Source organism: Rhinatrema bivittatum, chromosome 2, assembly GCF_901001135.1.
Source record: "Rhinatrema bivittatum chromosome 2, aRhiBiv1.1, whole genome shotgun sequence".
NCBI lineage: Eukaryota > Metazoa > Chordata > Amphibia > Gymnophiona > Rhinatrematidae > Rhinatrema > Rhinatrema bivittatum.
In genome coordinates, this window is record NC_042616.1 from 91,531,201 (window position 1) to 91,547,894 (window position 16,694).

Sequence of the window (16,694 nt, forward strand, 5' to 3'; positions counted from 1 at the left end):
TTTCTCTCTGTTACACACACACACACACCCCCACACCAGTCTCTCTCTCTCATTTCCATGTTCGCTCTCCACGTGCACAGGCTTCTCATTCCCTGAATCACATTCTCTTTCTCTCACATTCACATACACACCAGTCACACCGTCACCTTACCAACCAGTCTCTCTCTCATACATGCACACACACATAGGCTTCCCACTCCCATGCTTTCTTTCACACACACCCCCACAACACCAGGCTTCTTACTCTCATGCTTTCTCACATACCCAGATTTCTCACTTTCTCACACACACACACACATCAGTCACATCCCTGACTGTCTCACACTCTCACATACACATCAGTCATCTCCTTGAACAATCACTTTCATTGTCTCTCACATATGCACACACACATCAGCTCTCTGACCAGTTTCTCTCAATCACACACACGCTCTCACTTACACACAGGCTCTCAATCACACACACATTCTCTCACTTACACACAGGCTGGCTGGCTGGCTGCTTCTCTCTCTCACGCACTTCCTCCTCCCCGAGCACAAATGGTAGCTGCAGCAGCCTCCTCCTCCAGCCCCCACAGGCCAAGAAGGAAGAATCCCATCAGCCGCAGGAGGCTCATACTGCTGTCTCCTTTCTCGATTACCGGCTGCTTCAATTGCTCGGGGGCCGATGCTGCAGCCGCTGCTACTTTATCACGCGGCATGGCTCTTCCTTCTTCCTGCGCACCGCGTATCACTTCCTGTTCCGGGTCACGGGGGGGGGGGGGGGGGCAGGCGCGGGAAGAAGAAAAGGCCAGCCACGGGTGCCACAGCTTCTTCTAGCACCGCTGCCGTTCCCACTGGGCTTGAACGTGCTGATAGCCCAGTGGCAACGGCAGCAGGGAAGAAAGAGCAGCGGGAGAGACCGGGAGCACGCGACACACCAGCCGGTGCTTGGCAACACACTAGTGTGTCTCGACACACCGGTTGAGAACCGCTGGTTTAATGGATACAGCCAACAAGGATTTACTCAAGGAATGTCTTGCCTCACAAATCTGCTACATTTTTTTGAAGGGGTTAATAAACATGTGGATAAAGTTGAGTTGGTAGATGTGGGGTATTTGGATTTTCAGAAGGCATCTAACAAAGTCCTCCATGAGAGGCTTCTATGAAAATTAGAAAGTCATGGGATAGGAGGAAATGTACTTTTGTGAACTGCAAACTGGTTAAAAGACAGAAAACAGGGAGTAGGATTAAATGGTCAGTTTTCTCTGTGCAGAGAGGTAAACAGTGAACAGCCTCAGGGATCAGCACACTTGCTTATTTGTAACAGGTGTTCACCGAGGCAGCAGGATGACAGTCCTCACACATGGGTGACATCATCGGATGCAGCCCCAGTCTGAAACTTTGATCTCAAAGATTCCAGAACTTTCAAACATGCCCTACTGAGCATGTACAGCTGTAGTTATCACCCTACCCCCCTAAGGCAGAGTCCCTGACTCTATGATATATCTCATACAAGGAGAAACCAACTCCCAGGGGAGGCAGGAGAGTTTCATGAGATCTAACATCCTGTTGTTCTCGGAAAGCACCAGGTAAGCAACTCTGCTTTCTCAGAGGGCAAGCAAGATGGTAGTCCTCACACATGGGTGATTCCCAAGCTATAGGCTGTCATGGAAAACATTACAAGGAGGATTTTGGTTCAGTGAACCCTGACAACAACAGTGGGTCTAAAACCTTCTGGAATTCAGGAAAAAGTTGTTAGTGTTCGTGGTAGTTGTAGGTGGATCCTTAGGCCAGTGGCAGATGACCACGCCCCCGGGAGAAGATCCCGAGAGGGACCACCGGTCAGGCTCGGAGTATGGAGACAGACACACACTAGTTCTTTTATTAAACAGTATATTGAACCACCAGAGGTGGCAGTAGTGAGCTGGAAGTGCCTGGCAGGGCTGTAGTCCCTCAGATACTGGAACAGCGATCCTGGATAACTGAGCTGTAGAGAAACTGAATTTAGTGAGTAGGCAGGATAAGCAGAGTTCAGGAACAGAACCTTGATGGTAACACTCACACAATGGTGTCTTAGAAGCAGCCCAGGAGCTCGAATGAAAGGCCCTCGAGGAATGAGTACCTGGTTCCAGGGAAAGCTCTGAGAGAGAAATGGTAACTAACTGGAGTAGTAGGCAGCGATGACTTCCTGGCAGAAGTGGTATTCAGGAGCAAGTCAGGGAACGTAGGCCCTCGAGGAGCGAGTACTGGTTCCAGACTGCGATCTAAAAAGCAAAAGAGAAAGCGAGACCCCCGAGGAGCGGGTACCCCTGGTAAGTCCGAGGAGGCAGAGTAGCTAGGAAAGTAACCTTGTCCAAATCCTTAGTAACTTCCCTTGCTAACTCGATTCGTTAGCGATTTCTGAGACCTTAAATATCCAGAGCGGATGACGTCACCTCAGGGGGACGCCCTTGAGGTTCCGCCATTGCTGGTACTTGAGTCGGGACCGCGCCACACGCGCACCCTTAGACTGCTGGGAAACATGGCGGTGTACAGCGTCTAGCCGGTCCAGGGATGCCGGAGGGGAGCGGCAAAAGGACACCGCGGCAGCCAAACTTCCAACAGGCAAAGAGGGAGTTGCCAAAGAGGTAAGGTGGGCGTAGTGGAGATGTCTGGCAGCGACGGTCGCAACAAAAGTTTAGAGATGTAAACAAGAAAAGGACTCTTGGACGAAGCTCACAGTTTCCTTCAGTGTTGCAAAGCCATACATCCTAGTTAATCTCTGGCTTTCCTTCCATTACTTGTTAACAACTAATGATTCTCTGTGCCTGTTCCATACCTTTTTGAATTTATATATTTATTTATGAATTGTTTTCCTTGCACTTTTCACTGGAATGGTCATCCACTAAATATCCAAGAAATCATGTCGTCTTTGGCAATCCTGTGAAAGCTCAAAATTTCTCCCCAAACTGTATTTATCCAAATGTTTCACTCTGTGGGCTACTTTTATCTTAATTCATTGATCACATGACTTTATACTGTAAGTTAATGTTCAGATTTTTATAAGGAGCCCTAGGCAGGGTGCTGTATAAAGATCAAGAAGATATACTGTGTATGTGAATAGAAAAATATATTTTATGTATTTATGAAACAAGACGTTTTTGAATTGTGTGATGGAGTGCAGCGCTGCCGGGGGCAGGAATGGATAAGATACCATAAGGCGGCTGGTAATACTAGAGCCAGCCAGCAGGGGGCGCAGGTGAGGGCGAGAAACTACAAATCCCAGGTTCCTAGAACCACCACCTGATCTGTGGGGAGAGCCTGGAGGAGAGCAGGTGGCAGACTTGGACTAATGAGTCACACAGGTGAGCCTAGGGAGCTAGAGGAAGGGGGCGTGCCTAGGTAGCGGCAGTGGCCAGAAAAAGCCAGTGCCAAGAAGCAACAGGGAGGAAGGAAATGGAGGTAGGTTCCAGGGGAGAGGAATCCTCCAGCTGTCTCAGGGGCACAGCCTAGCCTGAAAAGGGAAACAGAGAACCTGTACCCTAAGGGAAGTTAGGGCAGGTGTGTTTGCGGGTGGACTGGAGAGCCAGGGGGGCTCAAACAGTACCTTTAATCCAGCACATGTGTTAAGGGGGTTTGCTGGTGAACTGGAGAGCCGGGGGGCTCAAACAGTGCCTTTGCTCCAGCACCTGTGTTAAGGGGTTAGACTGCTGGAGAGCGGGGGCAGGGTCATTTGTTTAGCTCCTGAGGGGATGGAGCCAATGTAACAGATTCAGCTACTCTGCTTTATAAAATTGCTTTGAGGAACCTCTTTCTCTCTGTGTTATCTTTGGGGGTTGGGGGACTGCTTCAACCCCACGCCATACAAAGAGAACCCAGAAGCCCAGCAAAACCAGGGCCGGCGGAGACCTGAACCCAGGGAGTCCTGTGAGACTGAGGGACTCCAGGGATATCCAGGACTCGCGAGGGGCCTGAACCGGAGGCAGCGGAGCGGCACCCAGGGCAGCACGGGCGGTGAGCCTTCACAATATGTATAGTTTCAATGCCATATTTACTAAACCATACTGTATCGCAATAAATTAAAGATACAATCAAAGAGTTAGCAAAAAAAAAAAGCCCCACAAACTCTACTAATTCAGTAAATACCATAATTAAAGAACTACTCAGATGATAAATTATTTTAACCTCCTTCTGACAGGAAGGCGATACACTTTTCCTCCCGGAATATAAATCTTTTCATGTTAGTAGAGATAGGCTTTTTCAGTTGCTAATTTTGTGCTCTGTCTCGAGGTTCCTTGTTTATTCTATTTACCTCATTTCTTTATGGTCTCCCAAACAGCTGTTCTTTACATCTATTCATCTGAAAATCTCATTTGCAACTATGTTTGTACATACAACCCTTTCTCTTCATTCTAATAAAGAGATGGTTTAATTTTTGAATGCAACAAAAAGGCATTTTTCAAGGCACTCTTGCTTAGAAAACCAGCTGAAACTTCTCGCAGTGCTGTACTTGCTTCCTTACTTTCATGCCAAGTGTGCTCACAGTTTGCTTCTTAGAAAGCCTTCTCTTGGCAGTGTGGCAGGAAACCAGAAGCAGTGTCGATGGTGGAGAAACACAAAACTGTTATTTTCTCCCTAAATGAAAGCTTAGAAAACACTTGCTTTCTTTTAAATTACTGGAAGTGCACCAAAAGGTTCAGCGTTGTACTTAAAACACAACATAAGCAGGGTCTTCCTGTCTCCTGAGGCTTGGAAGAATGCTCAGAGGAGAAAATTAGCTTCATTTTCTCCTCTGTTTATATTTTGTAACAAAAACTGTTTAAAATTACAACAGAGTAACTTTAAAATCAGCAGCGTTCTGCAGTGACACAAACAGAAAATGATTATAAGTGTGAGAAAACACGTTGTCACACTTGGTCTGAAAAGATGATGATTCATTAAGTAGAATTATAAATGCCGGGCTGCATCATACATTTTGGCATACTTCAGGATCTGCATAAATATAAGCAAAATTTTACCACATTAATTACTTGCTAAGGTTGACAATTACTGCATGGTGCAAAGAAGGAAAATAACCAAATGCAATACATCATCTCAACTAAAGACTACAGCTATGCATTTATTCAGCAAAAGCTCTATTGCTTATATATAGAAATTAGCAGGAATGCTAGGAAGGTAATAATAATAATAAAGAGGCAAAATAAATACTTGACTTAATGTTTGCATTCCAGATGAAGAAAAGCTGTACAGATGTAAGGATGTCTAAAAACAGCATGTTGATTAGGAAAAAAATACACGTTAGGAAAAAATCTATATATTTCTGGGGGAGTTTATTCTAAGATACCAAAGTTTGCGCTGTTTTACCACATTATACAAGCATCCCCATCATTTTCTCCAACAGTGGTCAGCAACAGCATGAATCTAGTGTATAGAAAGTTAAATTATATATACATAAAAGCTGCATTCATCATGAAGTCCATCTAATTTCAGCGCAATGCTGGACAAAAACAACATTGTGATACAAGGGCAATATGTAAAATGACCAGAGCAGGCTTCATTCTTGCATTAAACTAGTGCCATGTTTGAAGTGGAATGTATTGTATAATCCATCTCATTTTTCTCAGAATTACTTACTGCATCTACTAGAAATGAACTGGAAAATGTCAATTCATTTCATAAAGCCAAAAGAACCAAGTACAACATCTTATGACAGCTTGAATGGAAGTGTGACAAAACTCAGTAGCCCAACCACATCCATAAGAACCTTTTAAAAAACTATATTAGTCTACTTGGAAAATGTTTGAGTCAATTGGTAGACTTCCTTCTAATATACCGAAGCTGTATTAAAACTGGACAAATACATGAGCTACCCACAAACACAGCAGACTAATTCATGCATTTTACAAAGATCAGCCAAATTTATAGCTCAGAATGGACAGAAGTTGGTTACTAAACTTAGTCCCATATTGGTGGTATTGTGATACATAAGAGAAACAAAACAACCCATGTTCTAAAAGAAGGTTGGTCAAGGCAAAAGCAGTTCTAGTTCTGAGTAACAGTAAACTTGCTGTCACAGGATAAGGCAAAGAAAATTCAAGAGATTTATAAATTCTTTGCTAACAAAAAAAAGAAAAGAAAAAGCAAGACACACTGACAGCAAAAGACAACAGAATAAAAAGTTTAGTTTTCAAGGTATTGTGCATGCATGTTAATGTATTTTCCTACACAGTTGCTACAATCTCAAGGAAAAAAAATTTGCTAGAAGTCCCATCTATTAAGCAATTGCATCTGTGCAAAACCAGATATTCACTGTTGCTGGTCCTCTATAATGGTCCTCTATAATGGAACTTACTATATTCTGAAGTTTGCATTAGAATATTTAGGAAAAAGGTTAGAGGATGGCAGAAGAGGATTGGAAGAGTCATCTGCATATTCTACCAGGAACCCCCAAGAGAGGGCTCCAGAGGTCACAAACAGTGGTCCAGGCTTCAAAATCCACAATCCCAGCTTCCAGAGGCCCCGCACCCCTTGCAGCAGAAGAGGACCAGAAGCAAACTTCTATACTATACTCTATCCATTTACCTTGCTACATCTTATCTGTTTTTATTTGGCTTTATATGTTTTGATTTTACATGGTAATTGTGTTTGGTAAGAGAAATTTGTTGCAGATATTATTCATAAGGAATCTAATTCACAACAAGAGTTGGGTAACTAGGAAGAAATAGGTAGATTAATTGTAGTGTTTTGAAGGTCATCGCCAGACACATAAAATAAATCGAGACTAAAAGTACTTTAGGTTAGGTATACATTCCTGTTCCCTTGGAATTTTTAAATCAATAACAAATCAACAAAATTATGCTGCAGGAAGTAGTCCAGCAGCGAGATGGAGAGTTTCCAGTCTTTTACAATGAGTGCCACATGTATGATTATCTCCCAGCTGGTGAGAGGTCATATATATGCGCTAAGTACAAAGAGCTCCAAGCCCTCAGAGAACATATCCAATCTCTAGAGGCTAGAATGGCAGACCTGAAGGAGCTAAGGGAGACAGACATTTTTGATTCAAGAGCTCTTTTCTCCTATGTATCAAACCTCACAAAACCCCCAGCGCCTACCATTCCAGACGATCAAGCACTCAATAAAGCGAACGAGCTGGCAGATTTTTTTGACAACAAAATCACCTCACTCCTAGCCCCCCTCAAGGGACCATCTACACATCCAAACCTCGTAATCAACCTCAGCCCCCAATCATCTCAACCAACCGCTCAACAAACACCACACTCAACTGCTCAACAACCACCACTCCCAACAGATCAACAAACATCGCACCCAACTGTCAAACAACCTAACACCTCACCAACAGTGCTCAACACTTTTGAGCTCACATCCACATTAGAAATAGAGAATATTCTCAAGAAGATTAAACCATCCTCCCATCCATCAGACCATATTCCATCCAACAAACTGAGTCTGATCACCAACACCATAGCCAAACCTTTAGCAGACATCATTAACTGCTCTCTCACCCAAGGACTTGTCCCGAAACAACTCAAGTTAGCCATGCTCAAACCGCTCCTCAAAAAACCCAACTTACCCACCTCAGACCCAGCTAACTTTAGACCCATAGCAAACCTCCCTATGATTGCCAAAGTTATGGAGAAAGTGGTCAACAAACAACTTACAGAATTTCTTGACGAAAACAATATCCTCACCTCAAACCAATTTGACTTTTGTAAGACTATGAATACCGAATCGTTATTAACATCATTATCAGACACTATCATCTTCAACCTAGAAAAGGGCCAACCTTGCCTCCTCGCTCTCCTGGATCTCTCATCAGCATTTGATACCGTAGACCACACGTGCCTCCTGCAACGCCTAATAGACATCGGCATTACAGGAGCAGCTTTTAACTGGTTCAAATCGTTTTTGGAGAACAGATCATACAAGGTCAAGATAAATAACAAAGAGTCCCACACCATCGAATCCAAGAAGGGGGTACCGCAAGGATCATCCCTATCTCCGACTCTTTTCAATATTTATCTGCTCCCACTCTGTCAACTTCTCACTAACCTTAAGTTAAGACATTACCTATACGCGGATGATATTCAAATCCTCATCCCTATAGAAGACTCCCTACATAAAGCCATATCATACTGGAATAAATGTCTGTCAGCTATCAACAATCTACTCACCAGCCTCAACTTGGTTCTAAACAAAAACAAAACTGAAATCCTCATTATAGCACCGGAAAACTATACCCCTCCCTCACATCCTAACACTAATCAACATCCGGACAACGCCGGGCTCTCCACCACGCAACAAGTTAAAGACCTGGGAGTTATCATAGACAACAGACTCAGTCTCAACAAATTCGTCAACACCACAACAAAAGAATGTTTCTTTAAACTTCAAACAATAAAGAAACTTAAACCACTCCTCCTATACAGAGACTTCCGCATGGTTTTACAAGCCATCATACTCCCAAAGCTGGACTACTGCAACTCTCTCCTCCTAGGCCTACCAGCATGCACCATAAAACCACTTCAGATGGTCCTGAACGCCTCTGCAAGAATTCTCTCAAATGCCAAAAAAAGAGATCATATCACCCCAATCCTCCACCACCTCCACTGGCTTCCGATTAAATACAGGATCCAGTTCAAGTCTTTAATGATGATAAACAAGGCCTTATACAACATTGCACCTCTCAACCTAACATTTCAAATTCAACTACACACATCTGTGAAACCAACCAGAAGCGCTTATCAGAACAGACTAATCACACAACCGGCGAAATCCGTTCTGAGGAAACATGCACTATCTACAGCGGGCCCTTCACTCTGGAACTCGCTCCCTCCAGACCTACGGCTGGAACCATGCCACACTACATTTAAAAAGAAACTTAAGACTTGGCTGTTCAAACAAGCCTTCCCCTAGAGCCAAGAACAGGAAGAAAAATTCTTTTCACTCCCACAACGATATATTCAGATCTTTTATATTCTTCCTTTATTCAATGTATAAGTCCATAACTTCCATCTTCAAAGTCATCCATCATCTCGCACCATTAAATCTACAAATCCCCCTGGAAAAACACTCCACAGTCAGACCATCCAGGAATTGCTATAAAGAAACATTACAGGTTCCACACGCCAAAGCATTCAAACACAAATCACTTGAAGACAGAGCACCATCAACAGCAGGACCACGCCTATGGAACGCTATCCCAGTAGAGCTGCGCCAGGAAACATGCTTACTAACTTTTAGAAAAAGACTAAAAACCTGGCTCTTCAGAAAAGCCTTTCCGATCTTAGATTAACCCATGTTAATATTATCCCTTAATTACTTTTTCAGAGTTCGCATCATCTCATAACTCCACTATAAAGTCTTAATCTTCCACCACCTACTCCAGACCAGGACTGCTCTCAGTCTGGGTCTTTAAGTTACATATTTTGTAAAGATCCATTGTAAATGCATTTCTATCAATTCTTATACTCTCTTCTTCTTCTTCTTCCCACTCTCCCAGTTGTATAATTCCTTGTTCATTGTAACTGTATTTTCTGCACCAGTTAGTTGTTCCAGTTCTATGTTTTAATGCACAAACTGTTCAATGTAAACCGGTTTGATGTGACCCCTGGTCATGAAAGCCGGTATAGAAAATAACTAAATAAAATAAATAAAATAAATTCAGAAATTTAAATATTCATGCTGACCACATACATACTACACACACATACTCATGTTATTCATTGACTTATTAACCACATGTTTATTAACGGTTTTAATTTATGGATTTATTAACTACATGTTTATTAACGGTTTAATATAATTCTCTTTTTGCTTACTTAGTTTAATTTGCTTAATTTGCTCAATGTTAAACTTGTTTACTTAGTTTGTTCAATGTAAAAACTTGTTTACTTCATTTGTTCAATGTAAAAACTTCATTTTATATTCTGTTCTATGTAAACCGCTAAATGTAGCGATAGTTACTGTTCCTTGTAAACCGGGGTGATATGTATATTATACAGGAACCTCCGGTATATAAATTATTTAAATAAATAAATAAATATAGAGGAGACCTTCAGGGACATAGTAGAAAAATCCCACTTCCAATCTGGTAGTCCCTGTGCTACTTTGCAGGAAGAAGTTCACCTGGAAGGAGAGCATCACCTTCATGAGGCAGGAAGCAATCCTGTAGCTAGGACCTGCCCTCAATATGATGTAGCATCTTCTCGCACTGAGGCTATGTCTCCAGGGGCACGTGCCCAGGAGAGAAGGGTTAGGACAGCCATTATAGTTGGTGATTCAGTTATTAGGAAAGCTGATAGCTGGGTGGCTGGATCACTTGGTAACTTGCCTGCCTGGGACTTAGGTGGTAGTCCTCAAGCATCACATAGATAGGAATTCAGAAAGTGCTGGGGAGGAGCCAGCTGTCTTGGTACATATGGGTACCAATGAAATAGGAAAGTGCAGGAGGGAGATTCTGGAAGCCAAATTTAGGGTTTTGGGTAGAAAACTGAAATCCAGATCCTCCAGGGTAGCATTCTCTGAAATCCTCCCTGTTCCATGTGCAGGATTCCCAGAGGCAGGCAGAGCTCCAAAGTCTCAATACAAGGATGAGACGATGGTGCAAGGAAGAGGGTTTTAGATCTGTTAGGAACTGGGCTTCATTTTGGGTAAGGAGGGAGGCCTTTTCCAAAAGGATGGGCTCTACCTTAACTAGTGTGGAACCAGGCTGCTGGCACTAATCTTTAAAAAAGAGATAGCACAGCTTTTAAACTAGATGATGGGAGAAAGCAGATAGTCGCTCAAAAGTGTTTGGTTCGGAATGATGTATCTGAAGGATACTAAGAGAACCTGGAAAACAGAGCATGGCAGTAGAGAGGTTGCAATAAATACCAAAGGGTATCAGGTACCTTTAAGTAAAGTGCAGAAAGATTCCAAATTAACCCTGTCAACTGATGAGCAGATTGTTAATACAAACAAGAAACATACTTTGAAATGTCTGCATACAAATGCTAGAAGTCTAATAAAAAAGATGGGAGAATTAGAGTGTAAAGCACTGGATGAAGAGGTAGATAATAATTGGCATCTCAAAGACCTGGTGAAAGAAGGATAACCAGTGGGACCCCTTGATACCAGGAAACAAATTATACTGAAATGATAGGATGGATCAAATTGGTGGAGGGGTGGCTCTATATGTTAAAGAGAACATTGAGTCAAACAGGATAAAAGTTCTGCAGGAAACAAAATGCAATGTTGAATTTTTATGCATAGAAACTCCAGGTGAAAAAGGGAATAAAATAGTAATGGGTGTGTATTACCGTCCACCTGGCCAGAATGAACTAACAGAGAATGAAATGCTAAAGAAATCAGGGTAGTTCGAGATCTACATACTTGCTTTCTACGTTCAGGTCCCACTGAATGCTTGGGGAATGAAGTGGAGGTTTAAGGTGAGTTAAACCTTTCATAAACTTACTGACGAGAGGCTGTGTAGAGATAGGTGTGTCTCCTAGCTTGTCATGATAAGCTGAGATTGCACTCAAATGTACTCTTACAGATGAAGTCTGAAGAACAGAGTCTGAAAGATGGTATAGGTAATCTAGTAGTGAGGTAGTGGGGCAAGTGAAAGGATCTATAGATTTTTGAGTGCACCACAAAGTAAACTGTTTCCATTTGTAGGAATAATTCTTTCTAGTGGAAGGTTTACGTGAAGCTATAAGCACCTGAGATAAAGTGGTTGGAAGGTTGAGTGGTTGTAAGATCAAGCTTTCAACATCGATGCTGTCAGGGACAGTGATTGAAGGTTGGGATGGCGCAACTGACCCTGATCCTGAGTTATGAGATTGGGAGCTACTCCCAGGCGAATTGGATACCTGACTGAAAGGTCTAGGAGTGTGGGAAACCATACTTGTCGAGGCCAGAGTGGGGCTATGAGTATCATGGTCCCTTTGTCTTGTTGTAGCTTCACTAGAGTTTTGGTTATGAGTGGTATCGGTGGATACGCATATAACAGGCCTGAGTTCCAATGGCGAGCAAATGCGTCCTTTGGTAGGCTGTTCTCTTGCCGGAGCAGAGAGCAGTAATTGTTCACTTTGTAGTTCAGGTGAGATGCAAAGAGGTCTATTGTTGGTTGACCCCAGCGTTGGAAGATCTTGGTTGCTATCGCTGGATCCAAGGACCACTCGTGTGGTTGGAACTGACGACTTAGGCGATCTGCCACTATGTTGTGGATGCCTGCTAGGTAAGTGGCTCGTAGAAGAATGGAATGTGCTAGGGCCCAGTCCCAAATCTGAGCTGTTTCTTGACAAAGGAGGTAGGAAGCTGTTCCCCCGTGTTTGTTGATGTACCACATGGCTACTGTGTTGTCCGTTTGGATCAGAACAATCTTGTGTGAAAGGCAGTCCTTGAACGCATGTAGCGCATAACGTATAGCTCGAAGCTCCAGGAAGTTTATTTGAAAAGTGGCTTCGGCTTTTGTCCACATCCCTTGAGTCTTGAGATGACCAATGTGTGCACCCCATCCTAGGTGGACGCATCTGTAGTTAAGGTCACTTGTGGAACTGGTTGCTGAAAAGGCAGACCTTTGAGCAAATTGTCCATTGAAGTCCACCAGAGGAGGGAGGCACGTAGTTCCTGTGTTAACTGAATGGGAGTGGACAATGGTTGAATGGCTTGAATCCACTGAGATTTGAGTGTCCATTGCATTAGTCGCATGGTCAGTCTGGCCATGGGAGTGACGTGTACTGTGGAGGCCATGTGACCGAGTAGGATGAGGCACTGATGAGCTGTAGCTAGAGAGTGAGTGTGCCAGGAGAACGAGTGTTTGAGCACGGTCTCTTGGAAGAAAAGCTTTTGCTATGATGGTGTTTAGATCTGCACCTATGAATTGTAACAGGTGAGATGGTGTGAAATGGGATTTCTGGTAGTTGATGAGAAATCCCAAGGAGTGAAGTAAGTTGACTGTGAGCTTGAGGGAACTGAGAGCTCCTTCCTTTGTTCGACTCCTGATGAGCCAATCGTCCAAATAAGGGAATACATGCACCTTTTGTTTGTGAAGATGTGCCACCGCTACTGCTAGACACTTTGTGAATACTCGAGGTGCTGAAGCTAGGCCGAATGGGAGCACTCAGTATTGAAAGTGTTGTCCTTCGACCAGAAATCGCAAGTACTGGCGATGAGGAGGAAAGATGGTAATGTGAGCGTAGGCGTCTTGAAGATCCAGAGAGCAGAGCCAATCCCCTTCTTGAAGAAGAAGTAGCATGGTGCCTAACGATACCATCCTGAATTTTTCTTTTTTGAGAAATTTGTTGAGATTTCTGAGATCCAGGATTGGACGTAGGCCTCCGGTTTTCTTTGGAATGAGGAAATAGTGGGAGTAGAATCCTCTGCCCTGCTGAGGTCTGGGAACTGGTTCTATGGCCCTGGCTCTCAGAAGGGTGGATAATTCTGTTTTTAGGATTTTGGAGTGGTGGTTCACTGTCCAAGATTTGATTGGTGGAGTTTCTTTTGGTACAGTGAGAAAATCCAATCGGTACCCTTGAGCTGTAATTGAAAGTACCCATTGGTCTGTTGTTATGGAGGTCCATGTATGATGGTAATAGGTTATGCGACCTCCCACTGGTAATTCTGGAAGTGGATTGTGAAAGGGGCTTCTGCTCTCTGGTTGAATTTCAAAAGCCTGAACAAGCTTGTCTTGCCCGGCTTGTTGGTGGGTAGTAGCGTCGTTGGCGGTAGTAAGGCCTTCTGACATCTCTTCTAGGAAGTCTTCTAGAAGGTGGTTGTGACTCTTGAGGAATCAGTGATAATTGCTTGAGAGTTTCCGTGTGGTCCTTTATGGTGGCCACTAACCTTGTCTCCGAATAGGTTCTCACCCAAACAAGGAAGGTCGGCTAATCTCTCTTGAACTTCTGGCCGTAACTCAGAAGCTTTCAGCCAAGCCCATCTACGAGCCGTGATTCCTGAGGCTGAGAATCGAGAAGCGGTCTCAAACCTGTCATATGTAGCTCTGACTTCGTGCTTGCTTGCTTCTAGGCCCTTATGCACGAGTTGTGAGAAAGGTTCTTGAAACTGCTCTGGAAGATCCTGGGTAAGGCCGTCTACTTGCTTCCAAAGGTTGCGTTGATATTGGTTCATGAATAACTGGTATGAATTTATTCTTGAGACCAACATAGCACCTTGAAAGACCTTTCTGCCTAGACTATCCAGGAATCGACTTTCTTTTCCTGGTGGTGTGGAAGCATGTGTTTTGAGCCTTTTAGCCTTTTTCTGGGCTGACTCAACTACCACCGACTGGTGTGATAGTTGAGATTTTTGAAATCCAGGAATTGGCTGGACTAAGTATGTAGCATCTGCTCGCTTATTGACAGACGCTACTGATCCAGGGTGCTCCCACAATCTGTGTACATGAGCTCTTGCAGCACCTCATGTACTGGTATAGCCAGTATTTCCTTGGGTGGATCTACAAACTGTAGCACCTCTAATGTCTTCTGTCTGGAGTCAATTTCAGACAGAAGCTGAAAAGGTATAGTCTCTGACATGTCTTTTACAAAATTGGAGAAAGAAAGATCTTCCGGCGGTGACTTTCTCCTATCTTCTGGAGGTGAAGGCTGAGATAAGATGTCCTAGTCTGTAGAGACATCTGAGTCAGAATCAGTTGCAGTGTCTTTTGGATGACCTGATGGTCTAAAAGGCATCGATAGAATGGAAGGAAATCCTGGAGATTGTGGTCTCCTACGTGGTACAATGCCAGAAGGACCTGGTAATGGTTCTGGCATGGAGCCCTCATCCACATCTTGAGGCTTCTTGGCTACAGCCTGGATTAGGGTGTCCAACTTCTCCATCAGAGGCTGAAGAATAGAGACCTCTGGAATCGGCATCGATGGTTTCATCAGTGCTGGCAGTGGAATCGGCATCGAGGGTATCGGTGTCGGAACCAGAATAGGCATTGACGGCATCGGTGCCAGAATGGCCGGTGACATCGGTATCGAGGATGGAATATCTATCGATACCGGAATCGGATCGATGGCATCACTGGTGTCGAAGGTTGTGGCCTCGGTATCGCTTCGAGGAATGCGTCCAGTACCGCTTGACGTATGTAAACATCAAGTTCTGCCCGCATGGCTGGTGAGATCAGAGCAGCCATGGGGGGAGACGGTAGTGGCGATGCCGGTACCTCCTCAGAGCCCTGAGAAGGTACGGTTCCCTACACCGGTATCGGCGGGGATCGCCTTGGTATCGATGGCTCCGGAGCCTGTACGTCCAACCGAGGTTTCTTAGCCGTCGATTCCGTCTCTGTCGATGGCACTATGGGTATCGGGTCAGTGGTCGACGTGTGCAGCCTTCGATGCCGATGGCGATGCTTTTCTTTTTCTTTTGCCTTTTTGCTTCCTGATGTCAATTCCCTTGACGATGGAGAGGGGGAGGAAAGAAAAGCATCTCCTGACTCACCTGGGATTCGCTTCTTTAACACCACCTTACGAATCGATCCAGCCAGAGACGATTGCATTGAGGATGATGCTGCAGGTAAAAGCTGAATTTTGAACAGCTGTTCCATCTTCTCCATCCGGAGTCGACGTCCCTTCGATGTCATGGCGGCACATAAGGGGCAGGCCCTAACATCATGGTTCTCACCAAGGCAAAGAACACAGTCTTGGTGGGGGTCTGTAAGACATATTTCTGGTGCACTTAGGGCACTTTTTGAATCCGGACGCAATTCTCAGGTCGGACAGCTGTCGACGACCGATGACCAGGAAAAAAGCGGTCAAAAAGAATGGTACAGAACCGCAAAATAAGGAAAAAACTTACCGCGATGGTATACTAAAAGGGAGACCCTTGCGGCTGAAGTTTTTCCAAACTTTTCTAAAGTTTAAAGTTGTGGAGAATTCTCCACAGGACTCCTAGTAACCATGAGGCTAATGGCTCCGCGGAAAAAAGAAGACTGAAGGGAGACCCCTGTGGCAGGGAATATCATGGCATGCTGGGCATGCTCAGTAGGCACTCTGGTGCCAGTCAAAAGTTTCATAGAAACTTTGAAAGAAGTTTTTCCGTACATAGGGCTCCATTACTGATGTCACCCATATGTGAGGACTAGCATCCTGCTTGTCCTGGGATAACACCTGTTACAGGTAAGCAACATTTGCTTTCTCACAGGACAAGCAGGATGGTAGTCCTCACATATGGGTGAGTATGGAGCTGAGGATGTCCGAATATGCACCAAATGTATCCAGGGGTGCAAAGGCACTAGGACTGGGGTGGAATTTGGCGAAGGGCATCCTGAACCCTACCGGGCAGGCGGAAGGGTGTTGGTACGTCAAGTTGTAAATAGGTTGCGTAAGACAGACTGGCCGAAGATAGAATCTTGTCTTCCAGCTTTGTCTAAGCAATAATGGGCTGTAAAGGAATGGAGAGAACTCCAGGTGGCAGCCTTGCAAATGTCAGGAAGTGACACCGAGTGTAGGTGTGCTACTGAAGTCGCCATAGCCCTCACAGAGTGTGCTTTAACATGGTCTTGAAGTGGAATGCCCGCTTGCTGATAACAAAAGGATATGCAGTCCGCTAACCAGGAGGACAGTGTCTGCTTACCCACAGGCTACCCCAATTTGATGGAGTGGAAAGAGACAAACAAATGAGTGCTCTTCCTGTGGGCAGCTGTACTGTCTATGTAGACCGCTATAGCCCATTTACAGTCAAGGGTATGCAGAGACTGTTCTCCTAGACTGGAATGGGGCCTGGGAAAAA

The 16,694-nt window shown here is 44.3% G+C and overlaps 1 protein-coding gene across 8 annotated transcripts in view; it reads right to left on the minus strand.

Moving 5' to 3' along the window:
• Positions 1 to 16,694, minus strand: part of KMT2C (lysine methyltransferase 2C) — a 979,844-nt gene that overhangs the window by 731,334 nt on the left and 231,816 nt on the right. The window lies entirely within an intron of this gene.